General features: G+C 44.6%; 2 protein-coding genes across 6 annotated transcripts in view; both read right to left on the bottom strand.

Annotated features, from left to right (window-relative positions):
• LOC148150037 (uncharacterized) overlaps nt 1–21,161 on the bottom strand; it is a 266,280-nt gene that overhangs the window by 135,332 nt on the left and 109,787 nt on the right. The window lies entirely within an intron of this gene.
• Nucleotides 1–21,161, bottom strand: part of LOC148150038 (uncharacterized) — a 137,630-nt gene that overhangs the window by 6,701 nt on the left and 109,768 nt on the right. The window contains exon 1 of one of the 5 annotated variants that reach the window (XM_087987716.1): nt 20,077–20,152. The exons of the other annotated variants lie outside the window; for them this stretch is intronic. The gene's annotated coding sequence lies outside the window, so the exon portion shown is untranslated. Of the gene's footprint in view, nt 1–20,076; nt 20,153–21,161 lie in introns of those variants that run through there. 5 annotated transcript variants of the gene reach the window in all.

Below are 21,161 nucleotides of genomic sequence, written 5' to 3'. Positions count from 1 at the left end.
CCCATTTATCTCTCAGCCCCCTTTCCAACCCCCCCCCCCCACCCTCCACCCATTCCTGATGAAGAGCTTATGCTCAAAACGTCAACTCTCCTGCTCCTCGGATGCTGTCTGACCGGCTGTGCTTGTCCAGCACCCCATATTTTGACTCTGATCTCCAGCATCAGCAGTCCTCACTTTCTCCCAGGTGTGGGAAAGTCTACAGTCAGGCCCTGAGAAAGACCTATCACCAGGTAATGCTAGTGGGGGTCACCGTGCTCCCGTTCGACATGTCTAAGACTTCGAAAAGCTACAACAAGAATGTAGCTGCAGCCTTACCCCAACTGAAAAGATGACACAGTTTGGTTCCATCTCAGACCCATGTACGGTTTTTGATGAGAGTTACCAACAGTCTGTCATACACAGACTGGACGCTGAGGAGTGAACCAAATTACTCACCATGTACCTCAGTCCAACGGGCCATTCAGCCCTCCCTGAGAGCCAACACCTCAGGAGGGGGACCCTTGACAAAATGAAGGCCTCACCACCTTGGGTCAGGATATGGCAGCCCCTAAAGAGGCGCTACGTGGGCTGGGGCTGTTTTCCCTGGAATGTCGGAGGCTGAGGGGTGACCTTATAGAGGTTTATAAAATCATGAGGGGCATGGATAGGATAAATAGGCAAAGTCTTTTCCCTGGGGTCGGGGAGTCCAGAACTAGAGGGCATAGGTTTAGGGTGAGAGGGGAAAGATATAAAACAGACCTAAGGGGCAACCTTTTCACACAGAGGGTGGTACGTGTTTGGAATAAGCTGCCAGAGGAAGTGGTGGAGGCTGGTACAATTCAACTTAGAGTAAAGTTATCGGTACCTTAGGGTAATGTGTTTAAAGAATAGAAAAAAAAAGCCATCTTTTCATTATGATGGCTCATTTTTTTGAAACGGGGGGAGTGTTATGAAGATGTGGGTGTAGTGTACCTTTAAGAGAGTTAAAAGCTAGCAGAACTACCTGACAGCACCAAGTGTTCTGAACAAGATATAATGTAACTTTTGGTCCAGCAGCTTGAGTAGCTGGTTGCCTGGAGACAAAAACAAATTTGAATTAGGCCGAGGAGTTTCAATTATACCCCCCTCCCCAAAAACAAACTCCAATCAAGTTTGAATTGAGTATTAATATATATATATATAAGATAAAATAAATTCAAATCTCATCTGAACTTTATCAGTTAAATCCGCGATAATGCATCTGCCATTGCATTCTTACCACCCGCAACATGTACAATTTTTAAATTAAACGTCTCCATAGGACTCCAACAAAATATATATTTATCTTTAAAGTGTTCTAAGAATGTAAGCGGATTGTGGTCAGTGTACACAACCGTCTCTGACACATTGTTCTGACATACACATTAAAATCTTGTAAGGCCAGTACCAAACTCAATAATTCCTTTTCGATTGTGCAGTATTTCCTCTGGTAGATATTGATCTCCTTCAAAAAGTAACCAACTGGCAGTTGAATCCCATCCTCATCTTCCTGTAGCAGTACAGCTCCTCCTCCTATGTCACTAGCCTCGATGGTAACTTTAAAAAGTTTTGAAAAGTTTGGTGTAGCTAAAACTGGTTTAATGGTTAATATGGCTCTCAAAATGGTCGAATGCCTCTTAGCATTGCTCTGTCCACCAAAACTTTGTGTCCTTCTTCAGCAAATCGGTTAACAGTGCCACTACACTGCAGAAGTTCAGAACAAACTTCTGATAGAATCCACTGAGTCCCAACCATCGAAGCACCTCTTTCTTCGAGGTTGGTCGTGGAAATTCCTCGATGGGCTTTGTCTTTGCGTTCCATGGGGTTAACCTTCCATGTCCGATGTACCTCTGCTTTCGCAAATTCCATTTTATTTAAGTTTATCACCAGTTTTGCTTCTTGTAGTCATTTAAAGATCCCTAGATCGTCCAACCAGACTGCACAGTTTGCTAACCCAGCCACAACACTTCATGAGTCTTTGGAATGTGCTGGGTACATTCTTCATTCCAAAGGGCATCACTTTAAACTGGTATAGACCATTTGAGGTTCCAAACGCAGAAATTTCTTTCGCGACTCTGATAAAAGTACCTGCCAGTAACCAAGCATTAAGTCCAACTTGATAATGTAACCAGCTTGTCTGACTTTCTCGATACAGTCCTCCAATCGAGGAAATGGATATGAGTCCGATTTTGTAATGGCATTGACCTTCCAATAATCCATGCAGAATCGTTGGGTCCCGTCCGGTTTGGGAACGAAGACGATCAGCGAACTCCACTCGCTCCGGCTTGGTTCGATGATGTCCTTGTCGAGCATGGCCTCCACCTCCATCTGGACCTGTCTGGCTTTGAAAGGGTTAAGCCGATAGGAATGTTGTTTTATCGGAGCAGTATTCCCTACATCTACTTCATGTACAAAGCATTAGTCCTCCCCATCTGATTCTTACATACGTCCTTATACTGCAGTAACAAACCTTTCAATTGCGTTCTATGCTCCTGAGACAGATAGCTTACTAACCTATCCCACTCCTCAAGGACTTCATTTTTTAATCTATTTTGAGGCACATCATAATCCACATCATCTGGATTTGATTCCTCACTCTGCGGGGCAGTAACTAACACTTGTTTCTCCAGTTCTTTCTCTCGAGTGTAATACACGTTCAACACATTCATATGACATACTCGATACCTTTTTTTCCTATCTGGCATCTTTAGTAAATAGTTCACCTGACTCAACTTTTTCTCAATTTGATAGGAAACACTGAAGCTGGCTTTGAAGGGATGTCCTGTCACTGATAACAGTACTAACGTGTTATCCTCTTGGGAAAACATCTGAATCTCAGAGCTTTTATCTGCCATCTGCTTCATTCTACACTGTGCCCTCTTTAGGTGCTGTTTAGCTAACTCACCTACTCGATTTAGTCTCTCCCCCACCTCCAGTACATAATCTGAGTGTGAGATCTCCGACTTTGGTCCTGTCAATTTTACTTTAATTAATTTCAAAGGCCCTCTCACTACATGACCGAATATTAACTCAAAGGGAGTGAACTGAGTAGATTTGTTTGGAGCATCTCTAAGGACAAACAACATGAATGGGATACCTTTATCCCAATCGTTCAGATAACCCTGACAGTACGCTCTCAACATGGTCTTCAGGGTCTGATGCCACCGTTTTAAAGCTCCCTGGGATTCAGGATGACACAGACTGGATTTAAAGGGCTGTATACCTGAGCTATCCATTACCTCCTGAAACAGCCCAGCAGTAAAATCTGACCCTTGGTCTGACTGAATCTCTCTGGGTAGCCCATAACATGTGAAGAAAAGCTACTAACTCCTTTTTGTCTTGATACTCTGCCATGGAATTGCCTCCGGAAATCTGGGAGACACATCCATTATGGTTAACAAATATTGGTTTCCAAGTTTAGTTCTTGAGAGGGGACCTACACAATTAATTATAACCTGTGTGAAAGGGTCTTCAAATGTGGGAATTGGCAGAAAAGGGGCTGGTTTTATTACAGCCCGTGGCTTACCTACCATTTGGCATGTATGACACGTACGGCAAAAGTTAACTACATTCTTGTGCATTCCAGGCCAATAAAAATGTTTTGTACCTTAGCTGGAGTCTTGGCTACCCCAAGGTGACCTCCTACAGGTAGTTCATGTGCTACCCGTAACACCCATCTGTATGCTACTGGCAACACAATCTGGTGCACTTCTGAACTAACCACCTTAGAATTCTATCTTTCAGATAATAGGCCTCCGGAATATTCTCTGCCTCCTTTTCAGAGTATGCATCAACATATACATTTTTTATCGTCTTGTCTTGTTGTTGCAAGTCTCTTAGCCTTCCGGGACTAAACACTTTTATCTGATACATATGTGTCATGAACGCAAAGGAACAGGCAGTCTGAAGTGCATCTACTTTAATGCAAGGAGTAGAGTGGGTAAGGCAGATGAACTTAGGGCTTGGATTGGGGCCTGGGAGTATGACATTATTGCAATCACAGAGACTTGGTTGAAGGAAGGGCATGATTGAACTAAATGTTCCAGGATATAGACGTTTCAGACAGGACAGGGAGGGAAGTAAAAGAGGGGGTGGATTGCATTGCTGGTCAGTGATGATATCACGGCTGTGCTAAAGGAGGACACTATGGAGGGCTTGGGTAGTGAGGCATTATGGGTGGAGCTGAGAAATAAGAAGGGTGCAGTTACATTGTTGGGGCTGTATTACAGGCCTCCCAACAGTGAGCGTGAGGGAAAAGAACAAACAGGAAAACAGATTATGGAAAGATGTACAGGCAACAGGGTGGTGTTGATGGGAGATTTTAATTTTCCCAACATTGACTGAAATACACTTAGCTTCAGACGTCTGGATGGGGTAGAATTTGTAAGAAGCGTCCAGGAGAGTTTTCTAGAGCAGTATGTCAATAGTCCGACGAGGGAAGTGGCCATATTGGACCAGGTGTTGGGGAATGAGCCAGGCCAGGCGGTAGAAGTTGCGGTGGGGGATTTCTTTGGGAACAGTGACCACAATTCTGTAAGGTTTAGAATACTCGTAGACAAAGATGAGAGTGGTCCTAAGGGAAGAGTACTAAACTGGGCCAAGGCCAGTTATATCAAAATTAGGCAAGAGCTGGGAAATGTGGATTGCACACAGCTATTTGAAGGGGAGTCCACATTTGAGATGTGGGAAGCTTTCAAAGATAGGTTAAAAATAGTGCAGGATAGGCATGTCCTGTTGAAGGCAAAGGATAGGAAAGGCAAGATTCGTGAACCGTGGATGACAGGGGAAATTGTACGACTAGCCAAGAGGAAAAGAAAAGCATACAGAAGGTTCAGGCAGTTAAGAACAGAACGGGCCCTGGAGGAATATCAGGAGAGTAGGACCAGCCTTAAATGAGGAACCAAGTGGTCTAAAAGGGGTCATGAAATAGCTTTAATGAGCAGAATTAAGGAGAATCCCAAAGCCTTTTATTCTTCTATAAGAAGCAAGTGGGTATCTAGAGAAAGGATTGGTCCACTAAAGGAAAATGAAGGAAGTCTGTGTGACGAACCTGATAGAATGGGTCAGATTCTGAATGATTACTTTGCATCAGTGTTCACTAAGAGAGGGACATGATGAATGTTGAGATTAGAGATAGAGGTTTGATTAGTCTGGATCACGTTGACATAAGTAGGGAAGATGTGTTGGGTAGGCTAGAGGTTATTAAGGTGGACAATTCTTCAGGATTGGATGGGATCTATCCCAGGTTGCTGAGGAAGGCAAGAGAGGAAATAGCTGGGGCCTTGACAAATAATTTTGTAGCATCCTTAAATACAGGTGAGGTGCCGGAGGACTGGAGGGTTGCTCATGTTGTCTCCCTCTACAAAAAGGGTAGTAGGGATATTCCTGGTAACTACAGACCAGTGAGCCTAACATCAGTGGTGGGAAAGTTGCTAGAGAAGGTACTGAGGGATAAAATCTATTTATATTTGGAAAAGAATGGGCTTATCAGTGATAGGCAACATGGTTTTGTGCAGGGGAGATCATGCCTTACCAACTTAATAGAGTTCTTTGAGGAAGTGACCAAGTTGGGGATAGATGAAGGAAGGACTGTTGGTGTCATATGCATGGACTTTAGTAAGGCGTTTGATAAGATTCCCCCGGTAAACGAATAGAGACAGTGAAGTCACATGGTGTGCAGGGTGTTCTAGCGAGGTGGATAAAGAACTGGTTGAGCAACAGGTGACAGAGAGTAGTAGTTGAAGGGAGTTTCTCAAAATGGAGAAAGGTGACCAGTGGTGTCCCACAGGGGTCAGTATTGGGGCCACTGTTTTTGTGATCTGGATAAATGATATGGAAGAGGGCACTGTTGGTATGATCAGCAAGTTTGCAGATGACACGAAGATTGGTGGAGTAGCAGAAAGCACAGGGGACAGTCAAAGAATACAGGGGAATATAGATAGACTGGAGAACTGGGCGGGGAAGTGGCAGATGGAGTTCAATCCAGGCAAATGTGAGGTTTGTGAAGTTTGGGAAGTCTAATTCTAGAGCAAGCTATAGAGTAAATAGAAGAACCTTGGGAAAAGTTGATGAACAGAGAGATCCGGGGGGTCAGGTCCATTGTACCCTGAAGGTTGCTGTACACGTGGATAGACTGGTCAAGGAGGCATATGGTAGCTTGCCTTCATCGGACGGGGTATTGAGTATAAGAGCTGGAAGGTCATGTTAAAATTGTACACGACTTTGGTTATGCTGCATTTAGAATACTGTGTAGAGTTCTGGTCGCCACATTACCAAAAGGATGTGGACGCTTTGGAGAGGGTGCGGAGAAACCTTACGAGGATGTTGCCTGGTATGGAAGGTGCTGGCTGTGAACAGAGGTTGAGTAGGTTAGGGTTTTTTTTTCAGTAGAAAAAAGGAGATTGAGGGGGAGACCTGATTGAGGTTTATACCCATGAAGGGTATAAACAGGGTGGATAGAGATAAGCTTTTTCCCACGGTGAGGGATTCAATGACAAGAGGTCACGCGTTCAAGGTGAGAGTTGAAAAGCCTAAGGGAGATATACGTGGCAAGTACTATATACAGAGTGTGGTAGGTGCCTGGAATGCGTTGCCAGCAGAGATAGTAGAGACAAGCACAGTAGATTCATTTAAGATGCATCTGGACAGATGCATGATTAGGTGGGGAGCAGAGGGATACAGTTGCTTAAGAATTGGGCGACAGGTTTAGACAGTGGACTTGGGTCGGCTCAGGCTTGGCGGGCTGAAGGGCCAGCTCCTGGGCTGTAAATTTTCTTTATTCTCTTTGTTCTTCTTTGACCCTCTGCCTGTTCAGATTTTTTCCTGCACCATTCACGAACTGAACCTCAACTCCTTCACCTTTCTCTCTGCTTTTTGCTTTTCCACAATGTGGGGTGTCACTCCAACCTTGCCAAACCATTCCCAAAAACAAACTGAATTCTTGGAACTGACACTCTGTCAATCACCCTCACTGTTACTTCCCCAGCCTTGAGTTGGCACTCCAATCTGATCTTACATAGGGGAACACAAAATTTCTGTCCATCTTTCTCTCAAATTACCACACTCTCGGGCAACATAAAAGAAAGAGTGCATGTTCACTCATCTCTCACTATCAATGACTTGTTAGATCCTGTATCTCTCAAAATTATAACTTCTAGTCTTTCTCCCTGTGTTCTTTCTGAGTAAACTTTACCCAGAGGCAAATTATTTGCAGAGATCAGGTACTAACTCCATGCCCAGCGCCTGCCTGGGCTGCAGCTCCTCGGCTCTTCTTGCTGTTTCCTTCATTAGCTTCACAAATACTTAGGTTCCTTTACCACATCTTTTCCCATAGTATCTTTCTTTAATGACCAGTGCTGTGACTTCACATGTCCCACTTTATCACAGTGGAAATACCTGGGACCTTTCACCTCCTTTGCACCCTCTTGGGCTTCTTTTTTAACCTGTGGTAAATTCTTACCAGTGCTCTCTACTCTTGGTTTAGTAGTATAGGATCTCCCCTTCTCTTGACTGCTTACCCTTAAAGGATGAAAGTCTGGCCAGAAGCTTGTCTTATGCACCAGTGCATATTCATCTGCTAATTCTGTTGCCCTTCCCACTTCCTGAACTTTCTGTTCCTCCATGTGAATTCTTATCATCTCTGGAAGTGAGTTTTTAAACTCCTCCAGCAGAATAATCTCTCATCAAGCCTCAAATGTCTTATCTATTTTTAAAGCACACACCCATCTATCAAATGAATATGTTTAATTCTTTCAAACTCATCATAAGTCTGACCTGGTTCCTTCTTTGTGTTTCCGAACTGCTGTCTATATGCTTCTGGTACCAATTTGTAAGCACTTAGAATAGTGTGTTTAACATCTTCTTAATCTCTTGACCCCTCATCCAACAGCACCACAAATACTGCACTCGCTCTGCCGACCAGCCCAGCACCTCTAATCCAGAATCTGGTTTCCAGCATCTGCAGTCATTGTCTTTACCTGCCTACCAGGTTAGTCTGAACTAGCGTTACCCATAAATCCTCAGACCACTCTATCTGCCCAGCCAATTTTTCAAATGAAATAAAGAAGGCTTCAACATCTTCCTCATCAAAATGTGGCAGAGTTTTGACATATTTGTATATATCACTACCTTCTCTTTTAATCTCCATCCTGTTAACTTGACTTTGCTAAGTCACAATTTCTCAAGTTCAAGTTCTCTCTCTCTTTCTCATCTCTCTCTCTTTGCTTAACTAAGAACCTTCTTTCGATCTTTTTTCTTTTCTCTCTCCTTCTCTCTCTCCTTCTCTCTCCCTTTGTTTGTCTTCTAACTCCATTTTCCTCAATTGTAATTTAAGTTTTCTATCTCTACTGCATTTGTCTGTTTCTCTGACACACCTAAGTGTTTGAGTAATTCCCTTTCCATTTCTGCTTTACTTTTCTCCTAAGTTAAATTCAAATCTAGCGTATTTGCTCATCCGAAAAGTATGGCCTTTTTCTTTCCTTCTAAACTTACTTGGCAAATTTGAGAATCATCTTCAAATCCCAGAACCTATTCAACAATTTTAAGAGGCCTTTCTCGCACTTTTAATTTAATCAACCACAATTCACCGAAATTAAACAAATTGTCTCAGCTATGTTTTATCTTGGACACTAACCTGCAGGTGCTTAAATCTGCTGAAATCCACCAAATATATTCAAATCTGTCTAAACCGGTTCGAATCGCACATCCAAGACCCAAACTGTTTAAATTGTGGACAAAAGTTCCCTAAACTGTTCAAGTCCCAACAATGAGCCTCCAAAATGTTATGACACAGGGTAAACTTCCTGCTTAAGTTAAACGAGCAACACAGAACAGATTCATTCTGTGCAATTATCTGTAAACATTTGCGAGGTCAAGAACTATTTAAAGTAAAAATTACAACTTTGTTACTTAAAGTACAACAGACAATAATTAACTAACAATTGTTTACACCTCCTTCCCCATACCTATCTTTTACTTTCCCTTCTATAATACTAGTCCGATAAAACCCCTCAATTAAGGTTTACTGAAAAATTCAAACTTCAAAACCAGCCAGCGGTTGCGTCTTCTCTTTACCTTCCTCTGTAGAGTGCTCTCCAGATCGGTGTTCAGGTTTTTCTCTGTGCAAATACCTTCTCTAGACAGTTACCTCTCAGAGTTCTGACTAGCAGCCGACATCTGTTGGTCTTCTGGCAGTTCTCCTCCCAACTGTTCAATTTATACTCCTCAAGCATCGGATTGTGTCATTGGCTTTTAATATTGCCAATTTACTAAACTCAAACTCCATTGGAGGTTTTGTTTTGGAGGGGTATAATTTAAACTGATTAGTTTACTTCAAATTTGTTTTTGTCTCCAGGCATCCAGCTACCCTAGCTGCTGGACCAAAATGTGACATTGTATCTTGTTCAGAACAGAAAATGTGTTGCTGGAAAAGCGCAGCAGGTCAGGCAGCATCCAGGGAACAGGAGAATCGGCTTATGCCCGAAACGTCGATTCTCCTGTTCCCTGGATGCTGCCTGACCTGCTGCGCTTTTCCAGCAACACATTTTCAGCTCTGATCTCCAGCATCTGCAGACCTCACTTTCTCCTCTTGTTCAGAACACTTGGTGCTGTAAGATAGTTCTGCTAGCATTTAATTCTCTTGAAGGTACAGTACATTCACATTTCCATAACACCTTATCTCCCTTGGGCCTGAGTCTCTCCTGCTAATGGAAACATCTTCCCAAAATTCACTCTGTCATGGCCACTCAATGTTCTGTATGTTTCAATTAGATCGCCTTCATCTTTCTAAACTCCATCAAGTATAAACCCAGAGTCATCAAACGTTCCTCATATGTAAAGCTTTTCATTCCTGGGACCATTCTCGTGAACCTCCTCTGAACATGCTCCAGCGCCAGTACATCCTTCCTGAGACATGGGGCCCAAAATTCACACAATACTCCAAATGTGGTCTGTTCAGAGCATTATAGAGCCTCAGCCATTAAAGTCCTCTCAAAATAAATGCCATCGTTGCATTTGCCTTCCTAACTACTGACAGAATCCTCAACGAGAGCTCCCAAGTCTCTTTGCAGTTCAGACTTCTGAATTTTCTCCCCATTTAGAAAATAGTCTTTGCTTCTATTCTTGTCCCACGCACACACACCAGGCCCTCACAAAGAACTAACAATTAAACGCATAGGTACACAGTGGCTTTCACAAGAACACAAAGGATCCCCTGACAACAAACATAACCAACTTTTACAATGAGGTTTGAAACTTCATTTGCATAAGATTCTTTCGGTTCAAAAGGGGGGATATGTAGCAGCCTCCTGAATGCTAAAACACAGATAGATTGCTAACTTAGCCAAACGGCAAAGCATGTTGGGTATATTGGCCAAGTAAAACTCTGAAATCACAAAACCCATATCCAGACACAGGTAAAATCGTGTTTGATAATATTCACCACGAGCTAATGCCAATTATAATAAATGTATCAGGGATACAGTTACTGGAGTGGTGTCCATCCCATTAAAATGATTATTTTCCCATCTGACCCACAGAATAATGAGTTGAGGGACATGGAAATATGTGGGAAAACCCAGACCAGCAGCTAATGGACAGAAGAGAAGGGAATTCCTTAACAATCCAGCCACAGGAAACACAGCAGGAGTACCACCAGTTAATACTCTTGATTTGGCTAATTTGGATAGTAAACATCAAACATAGAACATTACAGCGCAGTACAGGCCCTTTGGCCCTTGATGTTACACCAACCCAGTGACACCGATCTGAAGCCCATCTATCCTACACTATTCCATTATCATCCATATGCCTATCCAATGCCCATTTAAATGCCCTTAGAGTTGGCAAGTCTATTACAGTTGCAGGCAGAGCATTCCATGACCCTACTACTCTGAGTAAAGAAACTACCTCTGACATCTGTCCTTTATCACCCCTCAATTTAAAGCTATATCCCCTAGTGGTAGCCATCACCATCCGAGGAAAAAGGTTCTCACTGTCCGCCCTATCTAACTCTCTGATTATCCTTTACGTCTCGACTAAGTCACCTCTCAACATTTTTCTCTTTAACGAAAACATTAGAAATAAGGTGGATGAGCTTGAGGCTCATTTGGAAATCTGCAGTTACGATGTTGTGGGGATAACTGAGACATGGCTCCAAGTGGACAGGGCCTGGGAAATGAATATTCAAGGCTATACATGCTATCGTAAGGATAGACTGACAGGCAGAGGGGGTGGGGTGGCCCTGTTGTAAGGAATGATATTCAGTCCTTTGCGTGGGGGAACGTAGAATCAGAGGATGTAGAATCAGTATGGATAGAGCTGAGAAATTCTAAGGGTAGAAAGACCCTAATGGGAGTTATCTACAGGCCCCCAAACAGTAGCCTGGATGTAGTGTGTAAGTTGAATAAGGAGCTGAAATTGGCCTGTCGCAAAGATGTTACTACAGTTGTTATGGGGGATTTCAACATGCAGGTAGACTGGGAGAATCAGGATGGTACTGGACCCCAAGAAAGGGAGTTTGTGGAGTGCCTCCGAGATGGATTCTTAGAACAGCTGGTGCTGGAGCCTACCAGGGAGAAGGCAATTCTGGATCTGGTATTGTGCAACGAACCAGAATTGATCAGAGACCTCGAAGTGAAGGAGCCATTAGGAGGTAGTGACCATAATACAATAAGCTTCAATCTGCAATTTGAAAGAGAGAGGGTAGAATCGGAAGTGACAATATTTCAGTTGAATAAAGGGAACTATGGAGCTGTGAGGGAGGAGCTGGCCAAAGTTCAATGGCCAGGGATGACAGTGGAACAACAATGGCAGGTATTTCTGGGTATAATGCAGAAGATGCAGGATCAGTTCATTCCAAAAAGGAAGAAAGATCCGAAGGGGAGGCAGGGGTGGCCGTGGCTGATGAGGGAAGTTAAGGACCATATAAAGACAAAAGAGAAAAAGTATAACATAGCAAAGATGAGTGGGAATATGGAGGACTGGGAAGCTTTTAAAGAACAACAGAGGATTACTAAAAAGGAAATACGCAGAGAAAAAAAATAAGGTACAAAGGTAAACTGGCCAAAAATATAAGGGAGGACAGTAAAGGCTTTTTTTAGATATGCGACAAGAAAACAAAATGGCTAAAATTAGGCCCTTGAAGACAGAAACGGGTGAATTTATTACGGGGAACAAAGAAATGGCAGAAGAGTTAAATTGGTACTTTAGATCTGTGTTCACTAGGGAAGACATGAGCAATCTCCCTGAGGTAACAGTGGCTGAAGGACCTGAATTGAAGGGAATTTATATTTGCCAGGAATTGGTGTTGGAGAGACTGTTAGGTCCGAAGGTTGATAAGTCCCCGGGGCCTGATGGTCTACATCCCAGGGTACTGAAGGAGGTGGCTCGAGAAATCATGGATGCATTGGTGATCATTTTCCAATGTTCTATAGATTCAGGATCAGTTCCTGCGGATTGGAGGGTGGCTAATTGTCCCTCTTTTTAAGAAAGGAGGGAGAGAGAAAGCAGGGAATTATAGACCGATTAGTCTGACCTCAGTGATTAGATTAGATTACATTACAGTGTGGAAACAGGCCCTTCGGTCCAACAAGTCAACACTGACCCGCCGAAGCGCAACCCACCCATACCCCTACATTTACCCCTTAGCTAACACTACAGGCAATTTAGCATGGCCAATTCACCTGACCTGCACATCTTTGGACTGTGGGAGGAAACCGGAGCACCCGGAGGAAACCCACGCAGACACAGGGAGAACATGCAAACTCCACAAAGTCAGTCGCCTGAGGCGGGAATTGAACCCGGGTCTCAGGCGCTGTGAGGCAGCAGTGCTAACCATTGTGCCACCGTGCCGCCCACTTGGTGGGAAAGATACTGGAGTCAATTATAAAGGTCGAAATTACGACACATCTGGATAGTAGTAACAGGATAGGTCAGAGTCAGCATGAATTTATGAAGGGGAAATCATGCTTGACTAATCTTCTGGAATTTTTTGAGGATGTAACTCTGAAGATGAACAAGGAATATCCAGTGGATGTCGTATACCTGGACTTTCAGAAAGCCTTGGATAAAGTCCTACACAGGAGGTTAGTGAGCAAAATTAGGGTACATGGTATTAGGGGCAAAATACTGACATGGATTGAAAATTGGTAGGCTGATAGGAAACAAAGAGTAGTGATAAATGGCTCTCTTTTGGAATGGTAGGCGGTGACCAGTGGGGTACCGCAGGGATCTGTGCTGGGACCGCAGCTTTTTACAATGTACATTAATGATATAGATGACGGTATTAGATCCACGCAACTCCCACCCCCCCAAAATCAACCCACCCTCCACACCTGGCATCTTCTCCTACCACTGAGCACAATTAGGGCAAATGGTATTGGGGGCAAAACCCTGACTTGGATTGAAAACTGGCTGGCTGACAGGAAGCAAAGAGTAATGACTAACGGGTCCCTTTCGGAATACCAGGTGGGGTATCACAAGGTTCAATGCTGGGACCGCAGCAGTTTACAATGTACATTAATGATACACATGAAGGTATTAAATGTAATATTAGCAAATTTGCTGATGATACAAAGCTGGGTGGCAGGGTGAAATGTGAGGAGGATGTTAGGAGATTCCAGGGTGACCTGGACAGACTAGGGGAGTAGACAGATGCATGGCAGATGCAGTTTAATGTGGATAAATGTGTGGTTATCCACTTTGGTGGAAAGAACAGGAAGGCAGATTACTATCTAAATGGAGTCAAGTTGGGTAAAGGGGCAGTACAACGAGATCTAGGTGTTCTTGTACACCAGTCAATGAAAGCAAGCACGCAGGTACAGCAGATAGTGAAGAAGGCTAATAGCATGCTGGCCTTCATAACAAGAGGGATTGAGTATAGAAGCAAAGAGGTTCTTCTGCAGCTGTACAGGGCCCTGGTGAGACCGCATCTGGAATATTGTGTGCAATTTTGGTCTCCAAATTTGAGGAAAGACATTCTGGCTATTGAGGGAGTGCAGCGTAGGTTCACGAGGTCAATTCCCGGAATGGCGGGACTATCTTACACTGAACGATTGGAGCGACTGGGCTTGTATACCCTGAGTTGAGAAGGCTGAGAGGGGATCTGATTGAGATGGGTAAGATTATTAAAGGATTGGACAATCTGGAGGCAGGAAGCATGAACCAGAATCAGAGGGCACAGTTTAAAAATAAGGGGTAGGCCATTTAGAACAGAGTTGAGGAGAAACCTCTTCACCCAGAGAGTGGTGGGTGTATGGAATGCTCTGCCCCAAAAGGCAGTGGAGGCCAAGCCTCTGGATACTTTCAAGACAGAATTGGATAGAGCTCTTAAAGATAGTGGAATTAATGGTTATGGGGATAAGGTAAAAACAATGACTACAGATGCTGGAAACCAGATTCAGGATTAGTGGTGCTGGAAGAGCACAGCAGTTCAGGCAGCATCTGAGGAGCAGTAAAATCAACGCTTTGGGCAAAAGCCCTTCATCAGGAATACAGGTTATGGGGATAAGGCAGGAACAGGATACTGATTAGATTAGATTAGATTACTTACAGAGTGGAAACAGGCCCTTCGGCCCAACAGGCCCACACCGCCCCGCCGAAGCGCAACCCACCCATACACTTACATCTACCCCTTACCTAACACTACGGGCAATTTAGCATGGCCAATTCACCTGACCTGCACATCTTTGGACGGTGGGAGGAAACTGGAGCACCCGGAGGAAACCCACGCAGACACGGGGAGAACGTGCAAACTCCACACAGTCACCTGAGGCGGGAATTGAACCTGGGTCTCTGGCACTGTGAGGCAGCAGTGCTAACCACTGTGCCACTGTGCTGCCCGATTGAGGATACTGATTGAGGATGATCAGCCATGATCATATTGAATGGTGGTGCAGGCTCGAAGGGCAGAATGGCCTACTCCTGCACCTATTGTCTATTGTCTCATCCCACCCAGCCCAGGGGATTTATCTAATTTCACACTTTCCAGAATTGTTAACACCTCCTCCTTAGAATATAGAACATAGAAACGTACAGCACAGCACAGGCCCTTTGGCTCATGATGTTGTGCTGAGATTTAATCCTAATGTAAAATATAATAACTTAACCTATGCACCCATCAACTCACTGCTATCCATGTGCCTGTCCAGCAGTCACTTAAATGTCCCTAATGACTCTGTTTCTACCACCACTGCTGGCAACGCATTCTATACATTCATAACTCTCTGCGTAAAAAACTTACCTCTAATTTCTCCTTTTATACCTTCCTCCTAATACCTTAAAACTATTCAAAGTTTGTGAGAAGATTTGTGGCTCGGGTGCTCGTTGTTGTGGTTCTGTTCGCCGAGCTGGGAATTTGTGTTGCAGACGTTTCGTCCCCTGTCTAGGTGACATCCTCAGTGCTTGGGAGCCTCCTGTGAAGCGCTTCTGTGGTGTTTCCTCCGGCATTTATAGTGGCCTGTCCCTGCCGCTTCCGGTTGTCAGTTCCAGCTATCCGCTGTAGTGGTCGGTATATTGGGTCCAGATCGATGTGCTTATTGATTGAATCTGTAGTCACTACTATTTTAGGACAAGCCAAACAGAGAACAGCCAGGGAATTCCTAGAGGCATGGCACTCATCCACAGATTCTATCAATAAGCACATCGACCTGGACCCAATATACCGGCCACTGCAGCGGACAGCTGGAACTGACAACCGGAAGCGGCAGGGACAGGCCACTATAAATGCCGGAGGAAACACCACAGAAGCGCTTCACAGGAGGCTCCCAAGCACTGAGGATGTCACCTAGACAGGGGATGAAACGTCTGCAACACAAATTCCCAGCTCGGCGAACAGAACCACAACACCTTAAAACTATGACCCCTCGTGCCAGTCAATCCTGCCCTGGGAAAAGTCTCTGGCTATTGACTCTATCTATTCCTCTCATCCTCCTTGTGAACCTCAATCCCATCTAGTCCAGTAGCCTGTCTCTCAGTATTCTCCTCGACAACATTATCTTTTTCCAGTGTTCATTTGGCGCTTCCCCTATCTCCTCGGACTCCACGCACAACTTTCCACTACTGTCTTTGATTGGCCCTAATTTTACTCTAGTTATTCTGTTATTCCTGATATACCTAAAGAAAGTCTTAGGGTTTTCCTTGATTATATTTGCCAACAACTTCTCACATCCCGTCTTGGCTCCTTTTAGTTCTCTTTTGCTCTTTCCTGGCTAATGTGTATCTCTCAGCCTCAGGATCCTGACCCCAGCAAGTCAAACGAGGACCGAATACAGAAAACACACAGGAGACCGTGGGACAACGCAGGAAGAATCAGGCAAGCCACCACTCAGTGACCATATTAGAGGGTCACATGAAGATGATTAACCAGATCATCTAGAGCCCAATCAGGGGTGGCGGTGAGCAGCAAAACCATACCCTGTGAGGTATCTATGGTAATGGGCTGATTGAACATCTGAGGGAGGAGCTCAGGCAGGCGAGACAAGGGAAGGTAGAATCCAGGATCAGTGACGTGTGCTGTATGACTCTATGACCAGCTCAAACACTTGTTCCAGGAGAGAGCTCACACCAATTTCTCCAGCTGCCAGGTACAGCGGTTCACCAAGGTGTGGTCCAATGACAACTGCTCGAAGAGTCTTGGTGAAGCACTTGGCTTGATGCCAGGGATTCCAATTATCCTGAGTGACAAAGCTGGGTTGAGGAGCTTTGAAGTTGAAAATATTGGAATTGTAAGTAAATGGTATTTGGATGGGTTACCATGATGCCCTCCCATATGCTGTGGAGAGTCAGGGGACAATTGATTGGCACCACTCGAGAAAGCAGGCCTTTATATTGTGCCCATACAGTGTCAACTGTGAATTCCGTTCCTCTCATATCTAGCTGCAGACCTAATTGCACTTACCCTAATATACCTCAGGACACTAGTGGTTAAAGTAATATAGCTATTAACCGGAAGTATAGTTAGTAAGTTTGCAGATGACACCAAAACAGTGAAGAAGGTTACCTCAGATCACAATGGGATCTTGATCAGATGGGCCAATGGGCTGAGGAGTGGCAGATGGAGTTTAATTTAGATAAATGTGAGGTGCTGTATTTTGGAAAGGCAAATCAGGGCACGACTTACACTTAATTACTTAATGGTCAGGTCCTGGGGAGAGTAGCTGAATACAGATCTTGGATTGCAGGTTCATGGTTCCTTGAAAGTAGAGTCATACAGATATACAGCATGGAAACGGACCCTTCGGTCCAACCCGTCCATGCTGACCAGATATCCCAACCCAATCTAGTCCCACCTGCCAGCACCCAGCCCATATCCCTCCAAACCTCTCCTATTCATATACCCATCCAAATGCCTCTTAAATGTTGCAATTGTAACAGCCTCCACCACTTCCTCTGGCAGTTCATTCCATACACGTACCCCCCTCTGAGTGAAAACATTGCCCTGTAGGTCTCTTTTATATCTTTCCCCTCTCACCCTAAACCTATGCCCTCTAGTTCTGGACTCCCACACCCCAGGGAAAAGACTTTGCCTATTTACCCTATCCATACCCAATCATAATTTTGTAAACCTCTATAAGGTCAGCCTTCAGCCTCCGACGCTCCAGGGAAAACAGCCCCAGCCTGTTCAGCCTCTCCCTGTAGCTCAAATCCTCCAACCCTGGCAACATCTTTCTGAACCCTTTCAAGTTTCACAACATCTTTCTGATAGGAAGGAGACCAGAATTGCACGCAATATTCCAACAGTGGCCTAACCAATGTCCTGTACAACCGCAACATGACCTCCCAACTCCTGTATTCAATACTCTGACCAATAAAGGAAAGCATACCAAATGCCTTCTTCACTATCCTATCTACCTGCGACTCCACTTTCAAGGAGCTATGAACCTGCACTCCAAGAAGAAGATAACGCAGAAGGTGTTTGGTATGCTATCCTTTATTGGTCAGAGCATTGAGTTATAGGTGTTGGTAGGTCATGTTGCAGCTGTACAGGATATTAGTGAGCGGAGAAAGTGAGGACTGCAGATGTTGGAGATCAGAGCTGAAAATGTGTTGCTGGAAAAGCGCAGCAGGTCAGGCAGCATCCAAGGAGCAGGAGAATCAACGTTTCGGGCATGAGCCCTTCTTCAGGAATGAGGAAAGTGTGTCCAGCAGGCTAAGATAAAAGGTAGGGAGGAGGGACTTGGGGGAGGGGCATTGGAAATGCGATAGGTGGAAGGAGGTCAAGGTGAGGGTGATAGGCCGGAGTGGGGATGGGGGCGGAGAGGTCAGGAAGAAGATTAGGAAGGTGGTGCTGAGTTTGAGGGATTTGACTGAGACAAGGTGGGGGGAAGGGAAATGAGGAAACTGGAGAAATCTGAGTTCATCCCTTGTGGTTGGAGGGTTCCTAGGCGGAAGATGAGGCGCTCTTCCTCCAACCGTCATGTTGCTATGGTCTGGCGATGGAGGAGTCCAAGGACCTGCATGTCCTTGGTGGAGTGGGAGGGGGAGTTGAAGTGTTGAGCTACAGGGTGGTCCCTCCTCCCTCCTCCCTACCTTTTATCTTAGCCTGCTGGACACAGTTTCCTCATTCCTGAAGAAGGCCTCATGCCTGAAACGTCGATTCTCCTGCTCCTTGGATGCTGCCTGACCTGCTGCGCTTTTCCAGGATATTAGTTAGGCCACTTTTGTAATATTGCGTCCAATTCTGGTCTCTTTCCTATCAGAAGGATTGTGAGGGTTGGAGGATTTGAGCTATAGGGAGAGGCTGAATAGGGTGGAGCTGTTTTTCCTGGAGCGTCGGAGGCTGAGGGGTGACCTTATAGCGGTTTATAAAATCATGAGGGGCATGGATAGGGTAAATAAACAAGGTCTTTTCCCTGGGGTGAGGGAGTCCAGAACTAGAGGGCATAGGTTTAGGGTGAGAGGGTAAAGATATAAAAGAGACCTATGAGGCAACCTTTTTCACACAGAGGGTGCAATGTGTATGGAATGAGCTGCCAGAGGAAGTGGTGGAGGCTGGTACAATTACAACATTGAAAAGGCATCTGGATGGGTTTAGAGGGATATGGGCCCGGTGCGACTAGATTAGGTTGGGATATCTGGTCGGCATGGACAGGTTGGACTGAAGGGTCTGTTTCTGTGCTGTACACCTCTATGACTCTGTTAAGATTACAGGTTGAAGAGATTAGATCAGATTATTTCAGATCAACAAGTCCACACCGACCCTCTGAAGAGCAACCCACCCAGACCCATTTCCCTACATCTAGCACTACAGGCAATTTAGCATGGCCAATTCACCTAACCTGCACATTTTTGGATTGTGGGAGAAAACCCATGTAGACATGGGGAGAATGTACAAATTCCACATAGACAGTTGCCTGAGGCAGGAATTGAACCCAGGTCTCTAGCACTGTGAGGCAGCAGTGCTAACCACTGTGCCATCGTGCCGCCCTGCAGAGATCTGCACGCTCACTATGAATAATATGGTGCATCCATACTGGGGTTTTAAGGCGGATGGAACTCCCGGAATTGTCAATATTATCCCTTCTATTTGTTCTGATGACTAAATATTGTCTCTGCACATCAATCTTGAATGGATTATCGTGACAGGAGTTTCCCGTTTTTGTACATATAGTTATACGGTAGGCTTAACCAGTGTAAACAGTGGCTTTCACAAGAACACATAGGATCCCCTGACAATAAACATAACCAACTTTTACAATTAGGTTTGAACTTCATTTGCATAAGATTATTTCCATTCAAAAGGGAGGCTATGTAGCAGCCTCCTGAAAGCTAAAACGCAGATAGATTGCTAACTTGGCCAAACAGCAAGGGATGCTGGGTGTAAAACTCTGAAATTGCAAAACCCATACCCCAGATACAGCACAAACACAGCAGCCAGGCGCTAATGATGTTAGCATAATGGAGAAGGTAACAGTTATCCTGGAGAGACACCCCCAACAACTTAGCCCAGACAGAAGAAAAATAGAGTAGCGTATCGTCCAAATGATTGACAATGTCACAAACTATTCAATGAATCTCCCTGATTTGCTAGAACTATAGGAATTTCCAGAAAACCACCCAAAAAGATATAAAAACACGAATCACCTGCAGACCACCCTTTTGAATCTTCCAGAGGCCTTCCGAAGTGACCAGAGTGGCAAGAGGCAGAAAGCAGCTGACCATCCAGAGGAAGAGAGAGGAAGAGAGAAAGCAGCTTTGCAGACCCAGAGACAAAGCCAGAGAGAGAGAGAGAGAGAGAGAGACAAAGCGACTGCGTAAGTCTACAACAGACTTGGGAAACATTGTAAACCTGAGGTTCCAAGTAGGATTAGAGATAGTATGTTTAGTATTAAATGATGTGGAGGTGCTGGTGTTGCACTGGGGTGGACAAAGTTAAAAATCACACAACACCAGGTTATAGTCCAACTGGTTTATTTGGAAGCACTAGCTTTCGAAGCACCGCTCCTCACACAACCAGCTGATGAAGGAGCAGTGTTTCGAAAGCTAGTGCTTCCAAATAAATGTGTTGGACTAGAACCTGATGTTGTGTGAATTTTAACTTAATATTAAGTGTTGTTGTAACTTGTTTCCTCATAAAATTGGGACTGTTTTGCATTGGCACCAACTTGTTTTTGTAGTGATTTGACTCCAGGCAATTACATTCAAAACAATCCAGTTGGAGTTGTCTAAACTTGGTTTATGGAGAAACTAGACAACAATGTGCTAATGTGTAAGACAGCTGAATGTTTCAAGAAACATTGAACACCATACAAAGCCAATTTCCATCTGTGAGAGGGAAAAGATCCACTTCACAGGAAAAAACAGCCATGGACAATGAAAGAGATAAGGGGCTGTGTAAAAGTAAAAGTGTAAAAATACAAACTCCAGCATCGATCCTGCTGAGTGGGAAAGATAAGAGACCAGCACAGAGCTACAAAGCAGCTTAGAGCTGCTATTAAGCTGGACAATGGAAGGAAACTTACCAGGGACTTCAAAAATCAGTGGTTAGCACTGCTGCCTCACAGCACCAGAGACCCAGGTTCAATTCCCGCCTCAGATAACTGTCTGTGTGGAGTTTGCACATTCTCCCCATGTCTGTGTGGGTGTGCTCCGGTTTCCTCCCACAGTCCAAAAATGTTCAGGTTAGGTGAATTGGCCATGCTAAATTGCCCGTAGGGTTAGGTGAAGGG

Source organism: Chiloscyllium plagiosum, unplaced genomic scaffold (assembly GCF_037043375.1).
Source record: "Chiloscyllium plagiosum isolate Xiang-an unplaced genomic scaffold, Cpla_swu_hap1 HiC_scaffold_5, whole genome shotgun sequence".
Lineage (NCBI taxonomy): Eukaryota > Metazoa > Chordata > Chondrichthyes > Orectolobiformes > Hemiscylliidae > Chiloscyllium > Chiloscyllium plagiosum.
This window is presented reverse-complemented; position numbering and strand designations above follow the sequence as displayed.